Below are 18,675 nucleotides of genomic sequence, written 5' to 3' on the forward strand. Positions count from 1 at the left end.
AACATGCGAGTCAGTACAGTGCTTCTCAACGCTCTTTATGTGTTTTACCTTGCGGGCATTAAATCTTGAAGTAACGTATCCATAAAAAAGACTGTGTAATTTGCCCACTGTAAGTTGTGATAGTTACTTTAGTGTGTGTGGCGTCATTTGATGTGTAACTGTACGTGTATTTGCCTACAAATCATACAGTTTAGTGAACCGCAAAGTACACACAATTAAAGCACATACATATTAAAAACAACACACTAGCGCCCAACGTGGGGCCAGAAATATTTGACTGGTTGGGTTATACAATATTTGTATTTTATCGTAATATGAATTGTATTTTCTTTCATGAACTACGTCGATCACAACAATGACATAGATACTGATTGGCAAGGATTCTATAATAGAGTGAAGGCATTGCAAATTCAGATTCTGAGAAAATTTACAATACGACAGAACATTAAAGGAAAGGGGACGGTTTTATGCCCACCAAGCTTCTAGGATACACGCCAGTAGTAGCTTGTGTGCATCCAATCAGTGATTTGCGTTTGTACATTTTTTTCTTAAAGTATTTCGTGTCGCTACATATACTGCAGTGCTGTGAGAGATAGTTTCGTTCACACACTAGTTTCAATAGATTATTAGAGAGTAGTGCATGGGGACTTAATTATTAGAATATTAATGAATAAATTCAATAATTTTAGTACGTGTGTTACCGGTTACGAAGTTTCGTAACCGGTTGGCCCTGACTAGTATTAGCACGCAATCTGACTGCATAAAATAAAAATAAAGAATGACAAGGAATATCAATTAACACAATTAATTAATTAAGTCCCCTGCAACTATAAAAGCTACGAAATAACAAAGCACAAGTGTAGCAGTTCTGTCTGTGGTAGTGTGAGTCAACGTACATGCATCTGGCTCGGTTCTTTCTCAATACGACAAAATATTTCGAACACCATTTACAATGAACTAATTGAAAAACCGGAAATACTATAACTGCACATAGAAACCAGAATTACAAGTCTAATAAATGAACATGAGCCAGATGCTTTTTTGACTGTACCTGTGAGCAAGAGGCATTGTCATTAAAGAAAACTGTAATACCTTATTACCTCATTATATATTGACGAAAATTTTCCATTAGACCATCTATACATTACACCAACCGAACAGCATCTACTCTCTCGCTCAACAGAACAACAACTGCACTCGACATCCTCTCAACAACTACTGCACAGTGGAGGCGGCGGAATAATAATCTTTGGTGCAGTCTCTGGCGCTGTGACTCAGTGTAGCCACCTTTCAGTAGGTTTAGTAAGGGGGAAAGATTTTTTATTCGGTTTATTGCACCATTTTCAGTGTCATACCCTTTTTTGTGTTTTGTGTGTTGTATTTGTGTATATCTAGCGTGTACTTTGTACTTAGTCATCAAAGAAGAGCAGGCCAAAGAGAAAGAGGAAGGTGACAATATTGCAAATTTAGAGGAGACTAAGGATATCAGTGAGTTGCCATATACTGATACGGATAATGTTAGCTGGAATATCAAGCTTAGGAAATCGAGAAGTCTGAATTATGGATCTTAACGTCTGGTTCTAATGTGGAAACGTTCGAACCACAAGCAAGCGCCGGATCAGCTGACGATAAGTTCAATATTGAACATGCAGTAGCGGCAGGAAATGTTATACTGTCGACGGTCATAGGAAATGACTTTCCCCCGGCTTTAATCCATACTGTACAGGAAAAGTTAGCTGATAAGGAACTACAACGCCAGGAGAAAGAAAACACGAAAGAAAGGGAAAAAGAAGACAGAGAAAGGATTACCGAGACAGAACGTGAGGAGAAGGAAGTAGTTAAGGAGGAGGAAGGGGAAAAAAAGAAAGGATTAGGAAGAGACAACAGATTAGTAGAAGAGCTTGATAAGGTCTTCGATGTACCAGCTAAGCATATCGTTGACCATATTAAAGATTAAATAGATAAAATCCCTCCCCCCCTCCCATGAACCATGGACATTGTCATTGGCGGGGGGGCTTGCGTGCCTCAACGATACAGATAGCCGTACCGTTGGTGCAACCACAACGGAGGGGTATCTGTTGAGTGGCCAGACAAACTTGTGGTTCTTAAAGAGGGGCAGCAGCCTTTTCAGTAGTTGCAGGGGCAACAGCCTGGTTGATTGACTGATCTGGCCTTGTAACACTAACCAAAACGGCCTTGCTGATGTAGTACTGAGAACGGCTGAAAGCAAGGGGAAACTACAGCCATAATTTTTCCCGAGGGCATCCAGCTTTACTGTATGATTAAATGATGAAGGCGTCCTCTTGGGTAAAATATTCCGGAGGTAAAATAGTCCCCCATTCGGATCTCCGGGTGGGGACTACTCAAGAGGATGTCGTTATCAGGAGAAAGACAACTGGCGTTCTACGGATCGGAGTGTGGAATGTCAGATCCTTTAATCGGGCAGGTAGGTTAGAAAATTTAAAAAGGGAAATGGATAGGTTAAAGTTAGATATAGTGGGAATTAGCGAAGTTCGGTGGCAGGAGGAACAAGACTTTTGGTCAGGTGAATACAGAGTTATAAATACAAAATGAAATAGGGGTAATGCAGGAGTAGGTTTAATAATGAATAAAAAAATAGGAGTGCGGTAAGCTACTACAAACAGCATAGTGAACGCATTATTGTGGCCAAGATAGACACGAAGCCCACGCCTACTACAGTAGTACAAGTTTATATGCCAAATAGCTCTGCCGATGATGACAAACTCGATGAAATGTATGATGCGGTAAAAGAAATTATTCAGGTAGTGAAGGGAGACGAAAATTTCATAGTCATGGGTGACTGGAATTCGACAGTAGGAAAAGGAATAGAAGGAAATGTAGTAGGTGTCTATGGATCGGGGCTAAGAAATGAAAGAGGAAGCTGTGGTGTCACCGCCAGACACCACACTTGCTAGGTGGTAGCCTTTAAATCGGCCGCGGTCCGTTAGTGTACGTCGGACCCGCGTGTCGCCACTATCAGTGATTCCCGACCGAGCGCTGCCATACGGCAGGTCTAGAGAGACTTCCTAGCACTCGCCCCAGTTGTACAGCCGACTTTGCTAGCAATGGTTCACTGACAAATTACGCTCTCATTTGCCGAGACGATAGTTAGCATAGCCTTCAGCTACGTGATTTGCTACGACCTAGCAAGGCGCCATTATCATTTGCTATTAATCTTGTGATGCATGTACCGTAAGACCGATGTTCACCAATTATGGATTAAGGTTAAGTATTCCAGAAGCTACGTACTATTTTTGCTACTATAAAGACCTTGTCATTTTCCAGACCTCACGCCAGCCTGCGTGAGCTTAACGCGTGCCTTTCGGATTCACCTCATAGTGACTTGGCTGTCTTGCCAAGACACAACAGAAGCCTCCTGAATCATAGCTAACACTTGGTTCAAGAATCATGAAAGAAGGTTGTATACATGGAAGAACCCTGGAGATACTTGAAGGTTCCATATAGATTATATAATGGTAAGACACAGATAAACGGATTTTAAATTGTAAGACATTTCCAGTGACAGATGTGGACTCTGACCACAATCTATTGGTTATGAACTGTAGATTAAAACCGAAGAAACTGCAAAAAGTCTGAATTTAAGGAGATAGGACCTGGATAAACTGAAAGAACCAGAGGTTGTAAAGAGTTTCAGGGAGAGCATAAGGGAACAATTGACAGGAATGGGGGAAAGAAATACAGTAGAAGAAGAATGGGTAGCTTTGAGGAATGAAATAGTGATGACAGCAGAGGATCAAGTAGGTAAAAACACGAGGGCTAGTAGAAATCCTTGGGTAGCAGAAGAGATACTGAAATTAATTGATGAAAAGAGAAAATACAAAAATACAGTAAATGAAGCAGGTAAAAAGAAATACAAACGTCTCGAAAATGAGATCGACAGGAAGTGCAAAATGGCTAAGCAGGGATGGCTAGAGGACAAATGTAAGGATGTAGAGGCTTATCTCACGAGGGGTAAGATACATACTGCCTACAGGAAAATTAAAGAGACCTTTGGAGAAAAGAGAACTACTTGCATGAATATCAAGAGCTCAGATGGAAACCGAGTTCTAAGCAAAGAAGGGAAAGCAGAAAGGTGGAAGGAGTATATGGATGGTCTATACAGGGGCGATATTCTTGAGGACAATATTATGGAAATGGAAGACGAGGTGGATGAAGATGAAATGGGAGATATGACACTGCGTGAAGAGTCTGACAGAACACTGAAAGACATAAGTCGAAACAAGGCCCAGGGAGTAAACAACATTCCATTAGAACTACTGACAACCTTGGGAGAGCCAGTCCTGATAAAACTCTACCATCAGGTGAGCAAGATGTATGAGACAGGCGAAATTCCCTCAGGCTTCAAGAAGAATATGATAATTACAATCTCAATCAGTTTAATAAGTCACAGCTGCAAAATGCTAACGCGAATTCTTATAGATGAATGGAAAAACTGGTAGAAGCCGACCTCGGGGAAGATCAGTTTGGATTCTGAAGAAATGTTGGATCAAGTGAGGCAATAGTGACCCTACAACTTATCTTAGAAGAAAGATTAAGGAAACGCAAACCTACGTTTCTAGCATTTGTAGACTTACAGAAAGCTTTTGACAATGTTGACTGGAATACTCTCTATCAAATTCTGAAGGTGGGAGGGGTAAAATACAGGGAGCGAAAAGCTATTTACAACTTGTACAGAAAGCAGATGGCAGTTATAAGAGTCGAGGAACCTGAAAGGGAAGCAGTGGTTGGGAAGGGAATGAGACAGGGTAGTAGCCTTTCCCTGATCCTATTCAATCGGTATATTGAGCAAGCAGTAGAGGAAACAAAAGAAAAGTTCAGAGTAGGAATTAAAATCCATTGAGAAGAAATAATAACTTTTACGTTCGCCGATGACATTGTAATTATGTCAGAGACAGCATAGGACTTGGAAGAGCAGTTGAACGGAATGGCCAGTGTCTTGAAAGGAGGATATAAAATGAACATCAACAAAAGCAAAACGAGGATAATGGAAAGCAGTCGAATTAAGTCGAGTGATGCTGACGGTATTAGATTAGGAAATGAGACACTTAAAGTAGTAAAGGAGTTTTGCTATTTGGGGAGCAAAATAACTGATGATGGTCGAAGTAGAGAGGATATCAAATGTAGACTGGCAATGGCAAGGAAAGCGTTTCTGAAGAAGAGAAATTTGATAACATCGAGTATTGATTTAAGTGTCAGGAGCTCGTTTCTGAAAGTATTTGAATGGAGTGTCGCCATGTATGGAAGTGAAACATGGACGATAAATAGTTTGGACAAGAAGAGAATAGAAGCTTTTGAAATGTTGTGCTACAGAAGAATCCTGAAGATTAGATAGGTAGATCACATAACTAATGAGGAGGTATTGAATAGAAATGGGGAGAAGAGGAGTCTGTGGCACAACTTGACTAGAAGCAGGGATCGGTTGGTAGGACATATTCTGAGGCATCAAGGGATCACCAATTTGGTACTGGAGGGCAGCGTGGAGGGTAAAAATCGTAAAGGGAGACCAAGAGATGAATACACTGAGCAGATTCAGGAGGATGTAGGCTCCTGTAGGCACTGGGAGATGAAGAAGCTTGCACAGGATAGAGTAGCGTGGAGAGCTTCATCAAACGAGTCTCAGGACTGAAGACCACAACAATAACATCATAGATAAAAAGCGCACCCAGCTCGAAGAGCTTCTTACGCAAAACAACGATTTACATTACAAAGAGAGCGAAATAGAATCACAATTCACTACATAAGGGGAAGCGCATCAAGCGCTTGAAGAGCAGGTTAAAAAATTACGGCGACTGTAGACGATTTGTTTATCAACTTTGATAGGAAGACGGAATACTAAGCAGACGCGACTCTGCAGCCTAGGAATAGTTGAGCGAGCTGCGAGGAAAAATAACGTAGTAGACAACTGCGGTAGAATGGGCATGACGTTTCGCAGCTTAAGCCTGGAGAAGAGCGTTAGGTCGATGACAGTAGGTATCGACAAACTGGAGCTGTGGTTCCAACATTGGCACACATAAAATATGAGGAATCTTTAATAAAACACTGTTAGTTCCAAAAATCCAAAGAAGAGACGAAAACTGTGCCTCCCGTGATATTTCTTAAGAGTTTTCAGAATGTACTGCCTACGTTATGGACTGAAAGACCAATGATCCATTTCGTGATTTCATTTACAACTGGCGACTTAACTCTGTGGGAGATGGAGATCGCTGATAGCTTCCAGACGCTTTTTGAATTTGACAAGACATTCTTGGGTCGCTTCTGGTCGAAGTGTGCACAAGAACGCTTAAGAAAACAAGATTATAATCCTGAGGCGGGCAAACCAAAGCAGGGATACCTGCGCATATACTTTGAAAAGTACTTGAATAACTCGCGATACTGGGATGAAACCATGTCTTCGTGCGACGTGTTAAGGATTTCAAAATCTAGATTACCGATCGCTTTACGCGAAAAACTATACCACGTTCCTGATACGGACTTGGAATTGTTTATAGCCGTAGGTGATTCACTCTGGCTTACCCAAGAGGATGCGAAGCAGAGCTACAATAAAAACAAAATCAGAATGTCAACAGTCCACTCGAGAACGGTAAAAAGAGTGGTAGTGATTACTGTACATGGAATAACAACAATCAACCAAATAGACATTAAATCAACAGTCATAACAGTTGATCAAACCGTAATCAGTTCCGTAATCGAAACAGCAATATTAGCAGAAAAATGCGGAACAAAGATAGTACGAGTATAATGCCCAGTTCCAACCTAAAAACATGCGTGAGGTGAACTATCCTGAACAAAGAACAGGTCCAGTAAACTGGAAGTTGAATCCACCGTGGGATGGATACCATTCGGTAAATAATGTCAGTGTAATATCAATGCCACCTCCTAACCAACAACAGTGGAAATGCCACAAAACGAGATGGCGTCGCACATACTGCAGCAATCTCATGGCATTAGTATTCTTGACGTTATTGACGAACCCCTGCCCAACACGTCACAAGCGCCAAACTCTACACTGTCGATGTAAGCTCTCAACATGTCGTCGAAAGGGGGAGGGGTGGAGCACAAATGGGGGCCAATTATCAGGTAAATTTATCCATGCACAGGTACAACGAGGGGCTGGACCTGAAGGAGGAATTGTGCGCTGATACACGCAGATGTGGTCAGCGGAACACTGAACTGGTGGAAACTGCGATTAAGGGAACTTTTCATGGAATATCATCTACGACTCTGCTCCAAGTGTATCTGTGGTGAATTATGACTTCTTCTGGTGCATAAACCAGATACATACGATGCCATTATTGCTGATGCAAAATAGCCAAATTGTTGGATCCGTATGTGGACTGTTTGAGAGAGAGGGATGCAGATATAGAACTTTTTTTTACTGTATGTTCACTAAGGAATAAAGGCAGAATTGTAGAACTGGCAGCACACGGACAGTATTGTATTTGGTTAAAGGTTACTTATGACTGGCCGAAGTTCAACACATTGCGTGTAATGATAAGCAGGAAGACTACATCTATATCTACACGGATACTCTGCAAATCACATTTAATTGCCTGGCAGAGGGTTAATGGAACCACCTTCACTACAGTTATCTATTATTCCAATCTTGTACAGCGTGCTGAAAAAACGATCATCTATATCTTTCTGTGCTAACTCTAATTTCCCTCATTTTATTATGGTGATCGTTTCTCCCTATGTAGGTCGGGGTCAACAAAATTCTTTCGCATTCAGAAGAAGAAGCTGGTGATTGAAATTTAGTGGAAAGATACCGCCACAGCGAAAAACACTTTTGTTTTAATGATTTTCACCCCAAATCCTGCATCATTTCAGTGACATTCTCTCCCCTATTTCGCGGTAATACAAAACGTGTTGCCCGTCATTGAACTTTCTCGATGTCCTCCATCAATCCTATCTACTCACGTATGTGTAGGAATGACGAGAATGTGATTGACATCATTAAAAAGACATTGATACTAAGATCACCGAATAAAATTATCTCGACAACAGTCAACAGTACCAACTTCCAGAACTGTTAAAACATTACGCTGCGCTATTCTCGGAGAAACTGGGCATAATAAAAGGATACATTTATCACATGCAAGTTAAACAGCATGAGACATATTGCCGAATTACCTAATCTGTCCCCTGGCGCAAGAAAAATTTGAATCCAAAGAGATACAATGTGTGCTGAAGTTGGGGCTAATAAAGACCTCCTTATCCCCTTATAGTCGCCCATTGATCACAGTCTCCAAGTCGGACGGTAACACTCGCCTTGTGCTTGACATAACCAAGATATCATTCCTGTGTGCACATGATCAGAAATGTAGAGAACAAATACTTAAGTCCTAGGGCGTGATATATCTTACAAGCTTGGACCAAATGCCTCATACTGGCAGGTCTTACTATCTGAAACCTGTTGAAAATACACTGCATTTATATTTGCTGGTCATAGCTACAAGTTTGGAGTTCTACCCTTCAGACTCAACAAGAGCTCTGGAGTTTTCATCAAGGTCTTAGACAGACCTGCTAGACAGGGTAACAATGTATGTGGACTACCAGCTTATAGTGACAAAGTCGTGGACAGAGCACCTGGAACTGGTAAGTAGTGTTCGTCAGACATTAGCTGAGTGAAGTGTAGCAGTAGATCTCTAAAAGTCCGAATTTGGACTGGACGAAATAAACTTTTAGGACACATTGTAACATCTATCAGGATCATGCCTCACCAAGGAAAACTGTACACAATAAGACATGGGGTTTATCCCAGCATAAAGAAGCCTTCTTTGTCCTGGTATCATATTTCAGACACTTTATGCTGTCTCAGACGTTAAACAACGATGTATTGCTGAGCCTGTGGTCAAAAAACACGCCATGATTTTTCTGACAGGACTGCGATAATGCATTTGATAACATCAGGCAAGGAACCAAATTTCAACAAGGACTGGTACCTTTCCGCCAATGCGTAAGCCTGCAGTGTGTGTGTGTGTGTGTGTGTGTGTGTGTGTGTGTGTGTGTGTGTTACAAAATGACTCAGATTAGCTAGCTGTGTCTTACACAACTGTGAGGATACTTGCGCAAACCCATCTCATTAAAACAGTATTAATTTCATTGAAAATGTAATAAGTGGATGGGCAAATATCTTTTAGGTATGTAAATTGTGGACATGTTGGGAATGTGGGTCTCACGGGGAGCGTGCAAGGGATAAGTCCCTGCAGTCGCGCTGTTCGTCTGTGTCCTCGGTGGCTCAGATGGATAGAGCGTCTGCCATGTAAGCAGGAGATCCCGGATTGGAGTCCCGCCCGGGCATACATTTTCAGCTGTCCCCATCGAGGAATATCAACAACACCTGTTGGCAGCTAAGGGTTTCAATTAATTATCATTTACCTTAAGTTAGGTTAAGTAGTGTGTAAGATTACGGGCCGATGACCTCAACCGTTTGGTCCCATAGGATCTCACCACAAATTTCTAACTTTTCGGGATTTCCTGCTTACAAGGCAGTTACGTTAACCACTGCGCCACCCAGACACGGTGTTTATCGCCAGTGCGGCGGCTATCTTGGCACACTCCCTGGCCGACTCTCCGTCACTTACCCACAGTCCCTGTCCATGTCCTCTATGCTCGATAATTTTTAGATTCCCTCTGGAGGTCGAACGTAGTTGTCCAACCTCTCAGAAGGTTGTGGGTTCATTGCTCACTGACGAGAATCAGTTACATGAATGCGTCGTATTTTTTCGGAAATGTTCGAGTGAACAGTCGGCATGCATTCATATAATCATATTTTAGCATCGTTTCTGCTTTCTGGCGGAACTCCTTTCATACCCTCCTGTTTTTGGGGTCAGAATGGTTAAACCACCTTTCATCACCTGTCACAGTGTTGTTGACGAACTAAGACAGGAAGGGATTATAGACACTGGCTGCGAGGGACTCATCACCTGTACAATGTTGTTAAGGATCCAGTCGCCCTCACGTTGAAAACGCAAAACATATGGTTGACAGATGGCCAGTCTCCTCTGTTTGTGTTTGGTCAGGAGTGATGACTCGAAGCAAGCACTTAACGTGCAGAAAGTAGTTCGTACTGCATTTCTGCAATGATGGCCTGTGCACGCTCTCGTGATATTCCATGCTGGGATAAGACTGTGTCTGTATTAGCCGGCCGCGGTGGCCGAGCGCTTCTAGGCGCTTCAGTCCGGAACCGCGCGACTGCTATGGTCACAGGTTCGTATCCTGCCTCGGTCATGGATGTGTGTGATGTCCTTAGGTTAGTTCGGTTTAAGTAGTTCTAATTTCTAGGGGACTGATGACCTAAGATATTACGTCCCATAGTGCTCAGAGCCATTTTTAAACTGTATACCATAGGTGTGGCTGGAATATATTAACAATAATTTTATACAAATATTTATACAATTAAAAAGTAACGTTTATACAAAATTTACTTGAGATTGCTGCAGACGTTCCTCAGCTCAATTAAGCTTCAATGTCAACCCGCTTTCACCCGCACCTCCCACATAACTGTCACTGGCGGGCGGACAGTACTTCACCAATCATCATAATCGAATGAATGTTATAGTAACACATGGAAGAGTAACATATTATTGTTTTTAACATTTCACGACAAATATCTGTAATATCTGCAGTTGAGCTCTAGGATCAGGCATTATGTCACACTAGAACTTATGTATAAATGTAATGTTTTACATTTCCACTTCATATCGATATCCAGCGGTCACAGGCCCTGCAGACCAAGCGCTACTTCCACAAAACTTCCGCCATTACATGCTGTTTTGTGCCCGGTTCATCCAGATGTCTTTAGTCCCCAGAGCTGCTAGGTCCTTCGCCAGGTCGTCCATCCAGCACCGCCTTGATCGTCCAATGGGGCGTTTAGTGTTTGGTTTCCCCTCTAGTACCACCTTCGCCTGTCTTCCATCGGGCATACGGGTTAAATGGCCCACCCATTGTATTCTTTTACTCTTTACCTTCTGTAGGATTCCTCTTCACCTTAGTGATAACGCAGATTGCATTCACTCAGTACTATCTCTTCCAGCATCTTCACGTTTAAGTCGTCAAGTAATATTTGGCTTATCAAATGAATAACCTTCCTTTCTGTTTAATGCGACATCCCATTTCGTTTTTTGTTCCCTCGTATTGTCCACATAACTATCATTTTACAAGCATTTCAAGAAACCGAGAGAAATCCGGTCATATTCACCTCGTTGGCAATATTCACAAGTTACACTCGCCTTCTGGATGACGTTAAAGTAAGAAACAATTCAGGGAGCTCGGTTAGAAAAGACTGAAATTACAATGAAATGAACACCCTTAGCTGCTTACAGGCGTTGACATACGTCAATTGGGACAGATGAAAATGTGTGCCCCGACTGACACTCGAACCCGGGATCTCCTGCTTACATTGTAGACGCTCTATCCATCTGAGCCACCGAGGACACAGAGGACAAGTCCGAAACAACAGATACCATCTTAGTAAATATAGAGTTAAGGCTCACCTGCCTCTTGACCATCTTCTTCTTCTGTGCGAATGCACAAACAGTGCCCGAACTCTAACGGGAATCGCCAACGCGCCGCGAGTAATGAGTATAAAGGGCGGTGGCACTACGAGTGTAGCGTGGGACAATACATTGAGAATGTGGGTTTCGCAGGAGGCGTGCCAGAGATAAATCCTTGCAGTCGCGCTATCCTCTGTGTCCTCGGTGGCTCAGACGGATAGAGCGTCTGCCATGTAAGCAGGAGATCCCGGGTTCGAGTCCCGGTCAGGGTACACATTTTCATCTGTCCCCGATGACGTATGTCAACGCCTGTAAGCAGCTAAGGGTGTCCATTTCATTGTAATTTCATTCTAACAAGCTGCTTGGTCACCGATGGTATCTGTTCTTTCGGACATGTCCGAAAGAACAGATACCATCTTAGTAAATATATAGAAAAGACTGGGTTCTGCAATGTGAATTGACTTCCCAGACTGGCGGTTGATAAATACAGAAGCTCTTCTACTACCGTAAAGATACAGACACGTGCTTCTACGGCCACAGTAACGCATGACGACGGAGTTTTACATGATCTGATAGAACTGGGAACTTAACAAAGCAACCACTAATTATACACTTTACATGATATACAATGAGGTGACGAAGGTCATGAGATAGCGATATGGACACATAAATATGACGGTAGTATGGCGTGCACAAGGTATAAAAGGGTAGTACATTGGTGGAGTTGTCATTTGTGTACAGGTGATTCATGTGAAAAGGTATCCGACGTCATTATGGCCACGCAACGGAAATTTACAGACTTTGAACTAGAAATGGAAGTTGGAGATGGACGCATGGGACAATCCAGTTCGAAAATCGTTAAGAAATTCAATATAACGCTATTCACAGTGTCAAGAGTGTGTCGAGAATACCACATTCAGGCATTACTTCTCGCCACGGACAACGCAGTGGCCGACGGCGATCACTTAACGACCGAGGGCAGTGGCATTTGCGTAGAGATATCGCTGCTAACAAACAGGTAACACTGCGTGAAACATCCACAGAAACCCATGTGGGACATACAACGATCGTATCCTTAGGACAGTGCGGTGAAATTTGGCGTCAATGGCCAATGGAATCAGGTGACCGATGTGAGTGGTTATGCCAACAGTATTACATTGCCTGCAGCGCCTCTACTGGGCTCGTGAACACATCGACGACTGGATACTCGTGACCTGGTCAGAAGAGTCCAGATTTCAGTTGGTAAAATTGAAAATTTTAGGTACATTCCTAATGTACCAAACTGCTGAGATCACTGGTCCCTAGGTTTACAAACTACTTAATGTAACTTAAAGTAACGTACACTACCGAGAGAAGACTCGTACCTCAGACGGGAAGAGCCGTGTGAACTGTAGCAAGTGGGCTCGACCACATGGCTTCCCTGTGTGGCTTTCATTTGGTAAAACAAATAACAAAAAAAGTTTTCAACACCCCGGTTCAAAGGACTCCTGAAGATAGTCATTGACTGTGGATATTCTATCAAAGACACAGTCGCTTAGACAGTTCAGAGATGTCACCAAATCCGCCCAAAGATGTAAACTATGCAAGAGCAGCGCCTATTAGACGGATGGGGTCCGACAGCTGATCAGTTCTAGTCATTCCACCAGGAAGGAGGTATACTGCTCGTGTTGTCAGTAGTTCAACCATCCATAGACGGTCAATAGCGCGGTTCGATCGTGTCCGCATTCCTACTTTGTGCCAGGAATGGTTCTCAACAAGGGAAGTGTCCAGGCGTCTCGGACTGAAACAAAGCGATGTTGTTCGGACATCCAGGAGATAAAGAGAGACTGGAACTGGCCATGACACGCCTCACTCAGACAGCCCAAGAGCTACTACTGCAGTGGATGACCACTACCTACGGATTATGGCTCGGAGGAACCCTGACAGCAACGACACAAGGTTGAATAATGCTTTTCGTGCAGCCACAGGTCGTCGTGTTACGAATCAAACTGTGCGCAATAGGCTGCATGATGCGCAACTTTACCCCTGACGTCCATGGCGAGGTCCTTTCCTGCAACCACGACACCATGCAGTGCGGCACAAATGGGCTCAACATGCCGAACGGATCGCTCAGGACTGGCATCACGTATATGTCTTCAACCAGATAATCGTCGGAGACATGTTTGGAGGCAACCCGGTCAGGGTGAATGCCTCAGACACACTGTCCAGCGAGTGCAGCAAGGTGGAGGTTTCCTGCTATTTTGGGGTGCCTTTATATGGGGCTGACGTACGCCGCTGGTGGTAATGGAAGGCGCCGTAACGGCTGTACGATACGTGAATGCCATCCTTCAACCGATATTGCAGCCGTATCGGCAGCATATTGGCGATGTCTTGGACTTCATTGACGACAATTCGCGCTCCCATCGTGCACATCTTGTGAGCGACTTCCTTCAGGATAGCGACATCACTCGACTAGAGTGGCCATAATGTTCTCCAGACATGAACCCTATCAAAGATACCTGGGACGGATTGAAAAGGGCTGTTTATGGACGACGTAACCCACCGCCGAACAGCCGCTATGGGGTAGGGACAACCTGCGCCAACAGCGCCTTAATGAACTTGTGAACAGTACGCCACGAGGAATCTTGGCATGCATCGATGCAAGAGAACGTGCTGCTGGGTATTAGAGGCACCGGTGTGTACCACCGTCTGGACCACCACCTCAGGAGGTCTCGCTGTATGGTGGTACAACATGCAAGGCGCGGTTTTCATGAGCAATAAAAACGACGGAAATTATGTTTATGTTGATCTCTATTCCAATTTTCTGTACAGGTTCCAGAACTCTCGGAACCGAGGTGAGGCAAAACTTTTTTGGATGGGTGTAGCTGACTGCAGAGTTCGACTGCGGCACAGATCAAATTTGTCAACAAAGGACTGTGCTAAGTGATAATCGCTCTGTAAGGGTGTGGGCTTGTTTACATGGAATGGACTGGGTCCTCCTATCCAACTGAACGATCATTCACTGGAAATGGTTTTGTTCGGTTACTTGTAGAACATTTGTAGCCATTCATACAATTTGAGCGACTAATTTGCCTACCGAGACCACCCAACATGAATCCCATCGAATATTTATGGTTTAAATGGCTCTGAGGACTATGGGACTTAACATTTGAGGTCATCAGTCCATGAATATTTATGGGACATAATCTAGAGGTCAGTTCGTGCATACATCCTGTACCATCAACACTTCCACAAATATGGACGGTTATAGAGGCAGCATGACTGAGTATCTCTGCAGGGGCGTACAAGGAGAGTTAGAGATCGGACACCAGAATGAGAGGCATTTCATGACTTTTGTCATTCGACTGTAATTTGTGTTATGGTGAAACAAGGGCAGCGGGCAACCAAGGGGGATCTTCTGTCTCTCATTTGTATTAATAATTAATTTATTTATTTTAACTGCTTTCTGGTTTCAGAATTCAAGACGGGCTACTGAAAAATGTGATATATGCATCTAGCTTTCGAGGACAACACGAATATTTTGTTACCTATGTTATGTCTCCGTGAAATGTGACGAAGAAAAATCTACGCAGATTTTACAGTGAGAAAAAATAACATCCTGAAATACGTATTTTAAACATAATCATGTTTGTAAGGAACGTCGACCGATGAAACACCCAAACTATTAGACGCTGTAGCAGAATATTTAAACAGTTACAGAGTACGTATTGATTGCGAAAATGCCAATGACAAATGCAAAAAACATGCCTGATACGATGTAGCTCGTCTTGAAATTTGGCCAAGATGCATTCGCAATAAGCTCAACATTGACCTTACAGTCGACATTCCGTCCACTAATGATAACACGTTCTAATACGATGCCATCTATACTTACGCTCTAAATCACTGCCTGCAGTTTACCCTAAGCTACCGAATATTACTAGGATACAGACAATCAGGGATGACTGTAGCCACTGGTTGCAAGTGAATGTAACGCCTCTTTCAGAGGACAGTGTTAGGAATACTGCTGTCTTTGCTGTCGTAACTTATCGATATTGTTACTTAATGGCTGTGTTAAACTTTCGAACTCTAGCGTGCCCTTTCTCTGTGGAAGCATTCTACTGCTGCATAGCGACAACAGTGCTTCAGTATAGTCAGGCACCGACGTGGCGTGGAAAGAAGCGTCGATGTTGAGTTTGCTTACGGGGCAGCGACATGCCGCCGTGCCTCTGATAAGTAACGTGCAGAATCTAATAGGAAGTGGAACTATAATTCAAAGCGTTTCGTCCGTTTAGAAGGACGGAAACGAAAAGTATTCCACCTGTTACCCAGAAAGGCACTTAGGATTAAATAAACGATTTATGTTTTATACAGTGTCATGTTAGACAATTAATACTGGTCATAGAAAACATACATAGTACAACGTAATTGGAAACGCTTTCTTGGTCAGTGATTGTTTAATTAACGTGAAATCGCAACGTGGCAATGGTTACTTAGGTGAATGTAAAACTAACTTAACTGTTTAACGAGCTGAATGAACCTAGACAGTGTTAGGGAAGTGTATTACATGCGAAAGGATCAATAAGCCCAAGCTATTTGACGTGTACTGTTATTAATTCAGATTGAAATTTTTTCTTTTCTTTTAGCAAATAATATAAATATTTGCAACGCAAAAGAGATACGTATTTGTACAAGGCACTTGGTAAAGTTATTTTCGCAACGAAGCGTGATCTCTGTGTAAGGTTCCTGTACTTGTGACCGATAACCAGAATCGGAAAAAAATCACACACAAAAGATATAAGGAAAGATCTTTACATAACTATTTGATAACTGCAATGGAAGCTGTCTAACACGGTCCAGCCAAACACGATATTGATGTAGACAACAGCTTCTAGAGAGCGTTCCGTAGACAGTTCTGTAATCTATGGGATGGACACACTCACAGTAGTTACGATGTCGTTCACGGTATCCTGGAGAATGACTCAGATTTCCAATTAAGTCAGCGGAACGCACAGTTTCCAGTTTCTCTGAGGAGCGCCCATTCCGTCACTTCTATTCGATCTACATCTACATCTACATGGATACTCTGCAACTCATATTTAAGTACCTGGAAGAGGGTTCATCGTACTACCTTCACAATTCTTTATTATTCTAATCTCGTATAGCGCGCGGAACGAACAGACACCTGCATCTTTCCTTACGAGCACTGATTTCCCTTATTTTATCGTGGTGATCGTTTCTGCCTATGTAGGTAGGTGTCAACAAAATATTTTCGCATTCGGAGGTGGTTGAAATTTTGTGAGAAGATTCCGTCGCAACGAAAACGCCTTTCATTTCATGATGTAGAGCCCAAATCCTGTATCATTTCAGTGACACTCTCTTCAATATTTCGCGATAATATAAAACGTGCTGCCCTCCTTTGAATTTTTTCTATGTACTCCGTCAGTCCTATCTGGTAAGGATCCCACACCGCACAGCAGTATTCTAAAAGAGGACGGACAAACGTAGTGTAGGCAGTCCCCTTAGTAGATCTGTTACATTTACTAAGTGTCCTGCCAAAGAAACGAAGTCTCTGGTTAGCCTTCCTCACAACAATTTCTGTGTGTTCCTTCCAATTTAAGTTGTTCGTAATTTTAATTCCTATGTATTTAGCTGAAATTACGGCCTTTAGATTTGACTGATTTATCGTGTAACCGAAGTTTAACGGAATCCTTTTAGCACTCATGTGGATGACCTCACATTTTTTGTTATTTAGGGTCAACTGCCAATTTTCGCACCATTCAGATATCTTTTCTGAATCGTTGTCAATTTGTTTTGATCTTATGATGACTTTATTAGTCAATAAACAAAAGCGTCATCTGCAAACAACCGAAGACGGCTGCTCATATCGTCTCCCAAATCTTTTATATAGATAATGAACACCAAAGGGCCTATGACACCGCCTTGGCGAACGCCAGAAATCACTTTTGTTTCACTTGATGACTTTCCTCAGTTACTACAAACTGTGACATCTCTGACAAGAAACCACGAATCCAGTCGCGTAACTGAGACAATATTTCAAAAGCACGCAATTTCACTACAAGCCGCTTGTAGATCTGTTAAAAGCCTTCCGGAAATCCAGAAATACGGAATCGATCTGAAATCCTTTGTCAATAGCACTCAATACATCATGCGAATGAAGAGTTAGTTGTGTTTCACAAGAACGATGTTTTCTAAACCCATGCTGACACTGTGTCAATAGACCGTTTGCTTCGAGATAATTCACAATGTTCGAACACAAATCCTGCTCCATATCGTCGTTAATGATATGGGCCTGCAATTAAGTGGATTACGCCTAATACATTTCTTGAATATTGGTGTGAACTGCGCAACTTTCCAGTCTTTGGGTACGGATCTTTCGTCGATAGAACGGTTTTATATGATTCTTAAATATGGAGCTAATGCATCATCATACTCCGAAAGGTGCCTAATTGGTGTGCTGTCTGGACCAGAAGGCTTGCCTTTATTAAGGGATTTAGGTTGCTTCACTGCTCCGAGGATATTTACTTCTACGTTACTGATCTTTGCAGCTTTTCTTGATTCGAATTCTGGAGTATTTTCTGCGTCTTCCTTTGTGAAGGGACTTTGGGATACTGTGTTCAGTAACTGTGCTGTGACAGCCCTGTCTTCGCTAGTATCTCCATTGCTATCGCACAGAGAAGGCATTGACTGATTCTTGCCCATAACATACTTTACGTACGACCAGACTCTCTTTTGATTTTCTGCCAGTTTTCGAGACAAAGTTTCGTTGTGTAAACTGTTAAACGCATTTCGCATTGAAGTCCATGTTGAATTTCGAGCTTCTATAAAAGGTCGCCAATCGTAGGGATTTTGCGTGTGTTAAAATTTGGCATGTTTGTATCGTTGTTTCTGCAGTAATGTCCTGACTCGTTTTGTGCACCAAGGAGCATCATCTCCGTCGTTTGTTAATTTATTTGGTACAAATCTCTCAATTGCTGCCGATACTATTTCTTTACATTCAAGTCACATGTGGTCTACACTTATATTATTAATTTGAAGGAGTGGAAATTGCCTCTCAGTAAGGCGTCAAGTGAATTTTCATCTGCTTCTTTGAACAGGTATATTTTTCATTTACTTTTGGAGGATTTTGGGGTTACGA

The sequence above is a fragment of the Schistocerca piceifrons genome, chromosome 3 (genome assembly GCF_021461385.2).
Source record: "Schistocerca piceifrons isolate TAMUIC-IGC-003096 chromosome 3, iqSchPice1.1, whole genome shotgun sequence".
NCBI lineage: Eukaryota > Metazoa > Arthropoda > Insecta > Orthoptera > Acrididae > Schistocerca > Schistocerca piceifrons.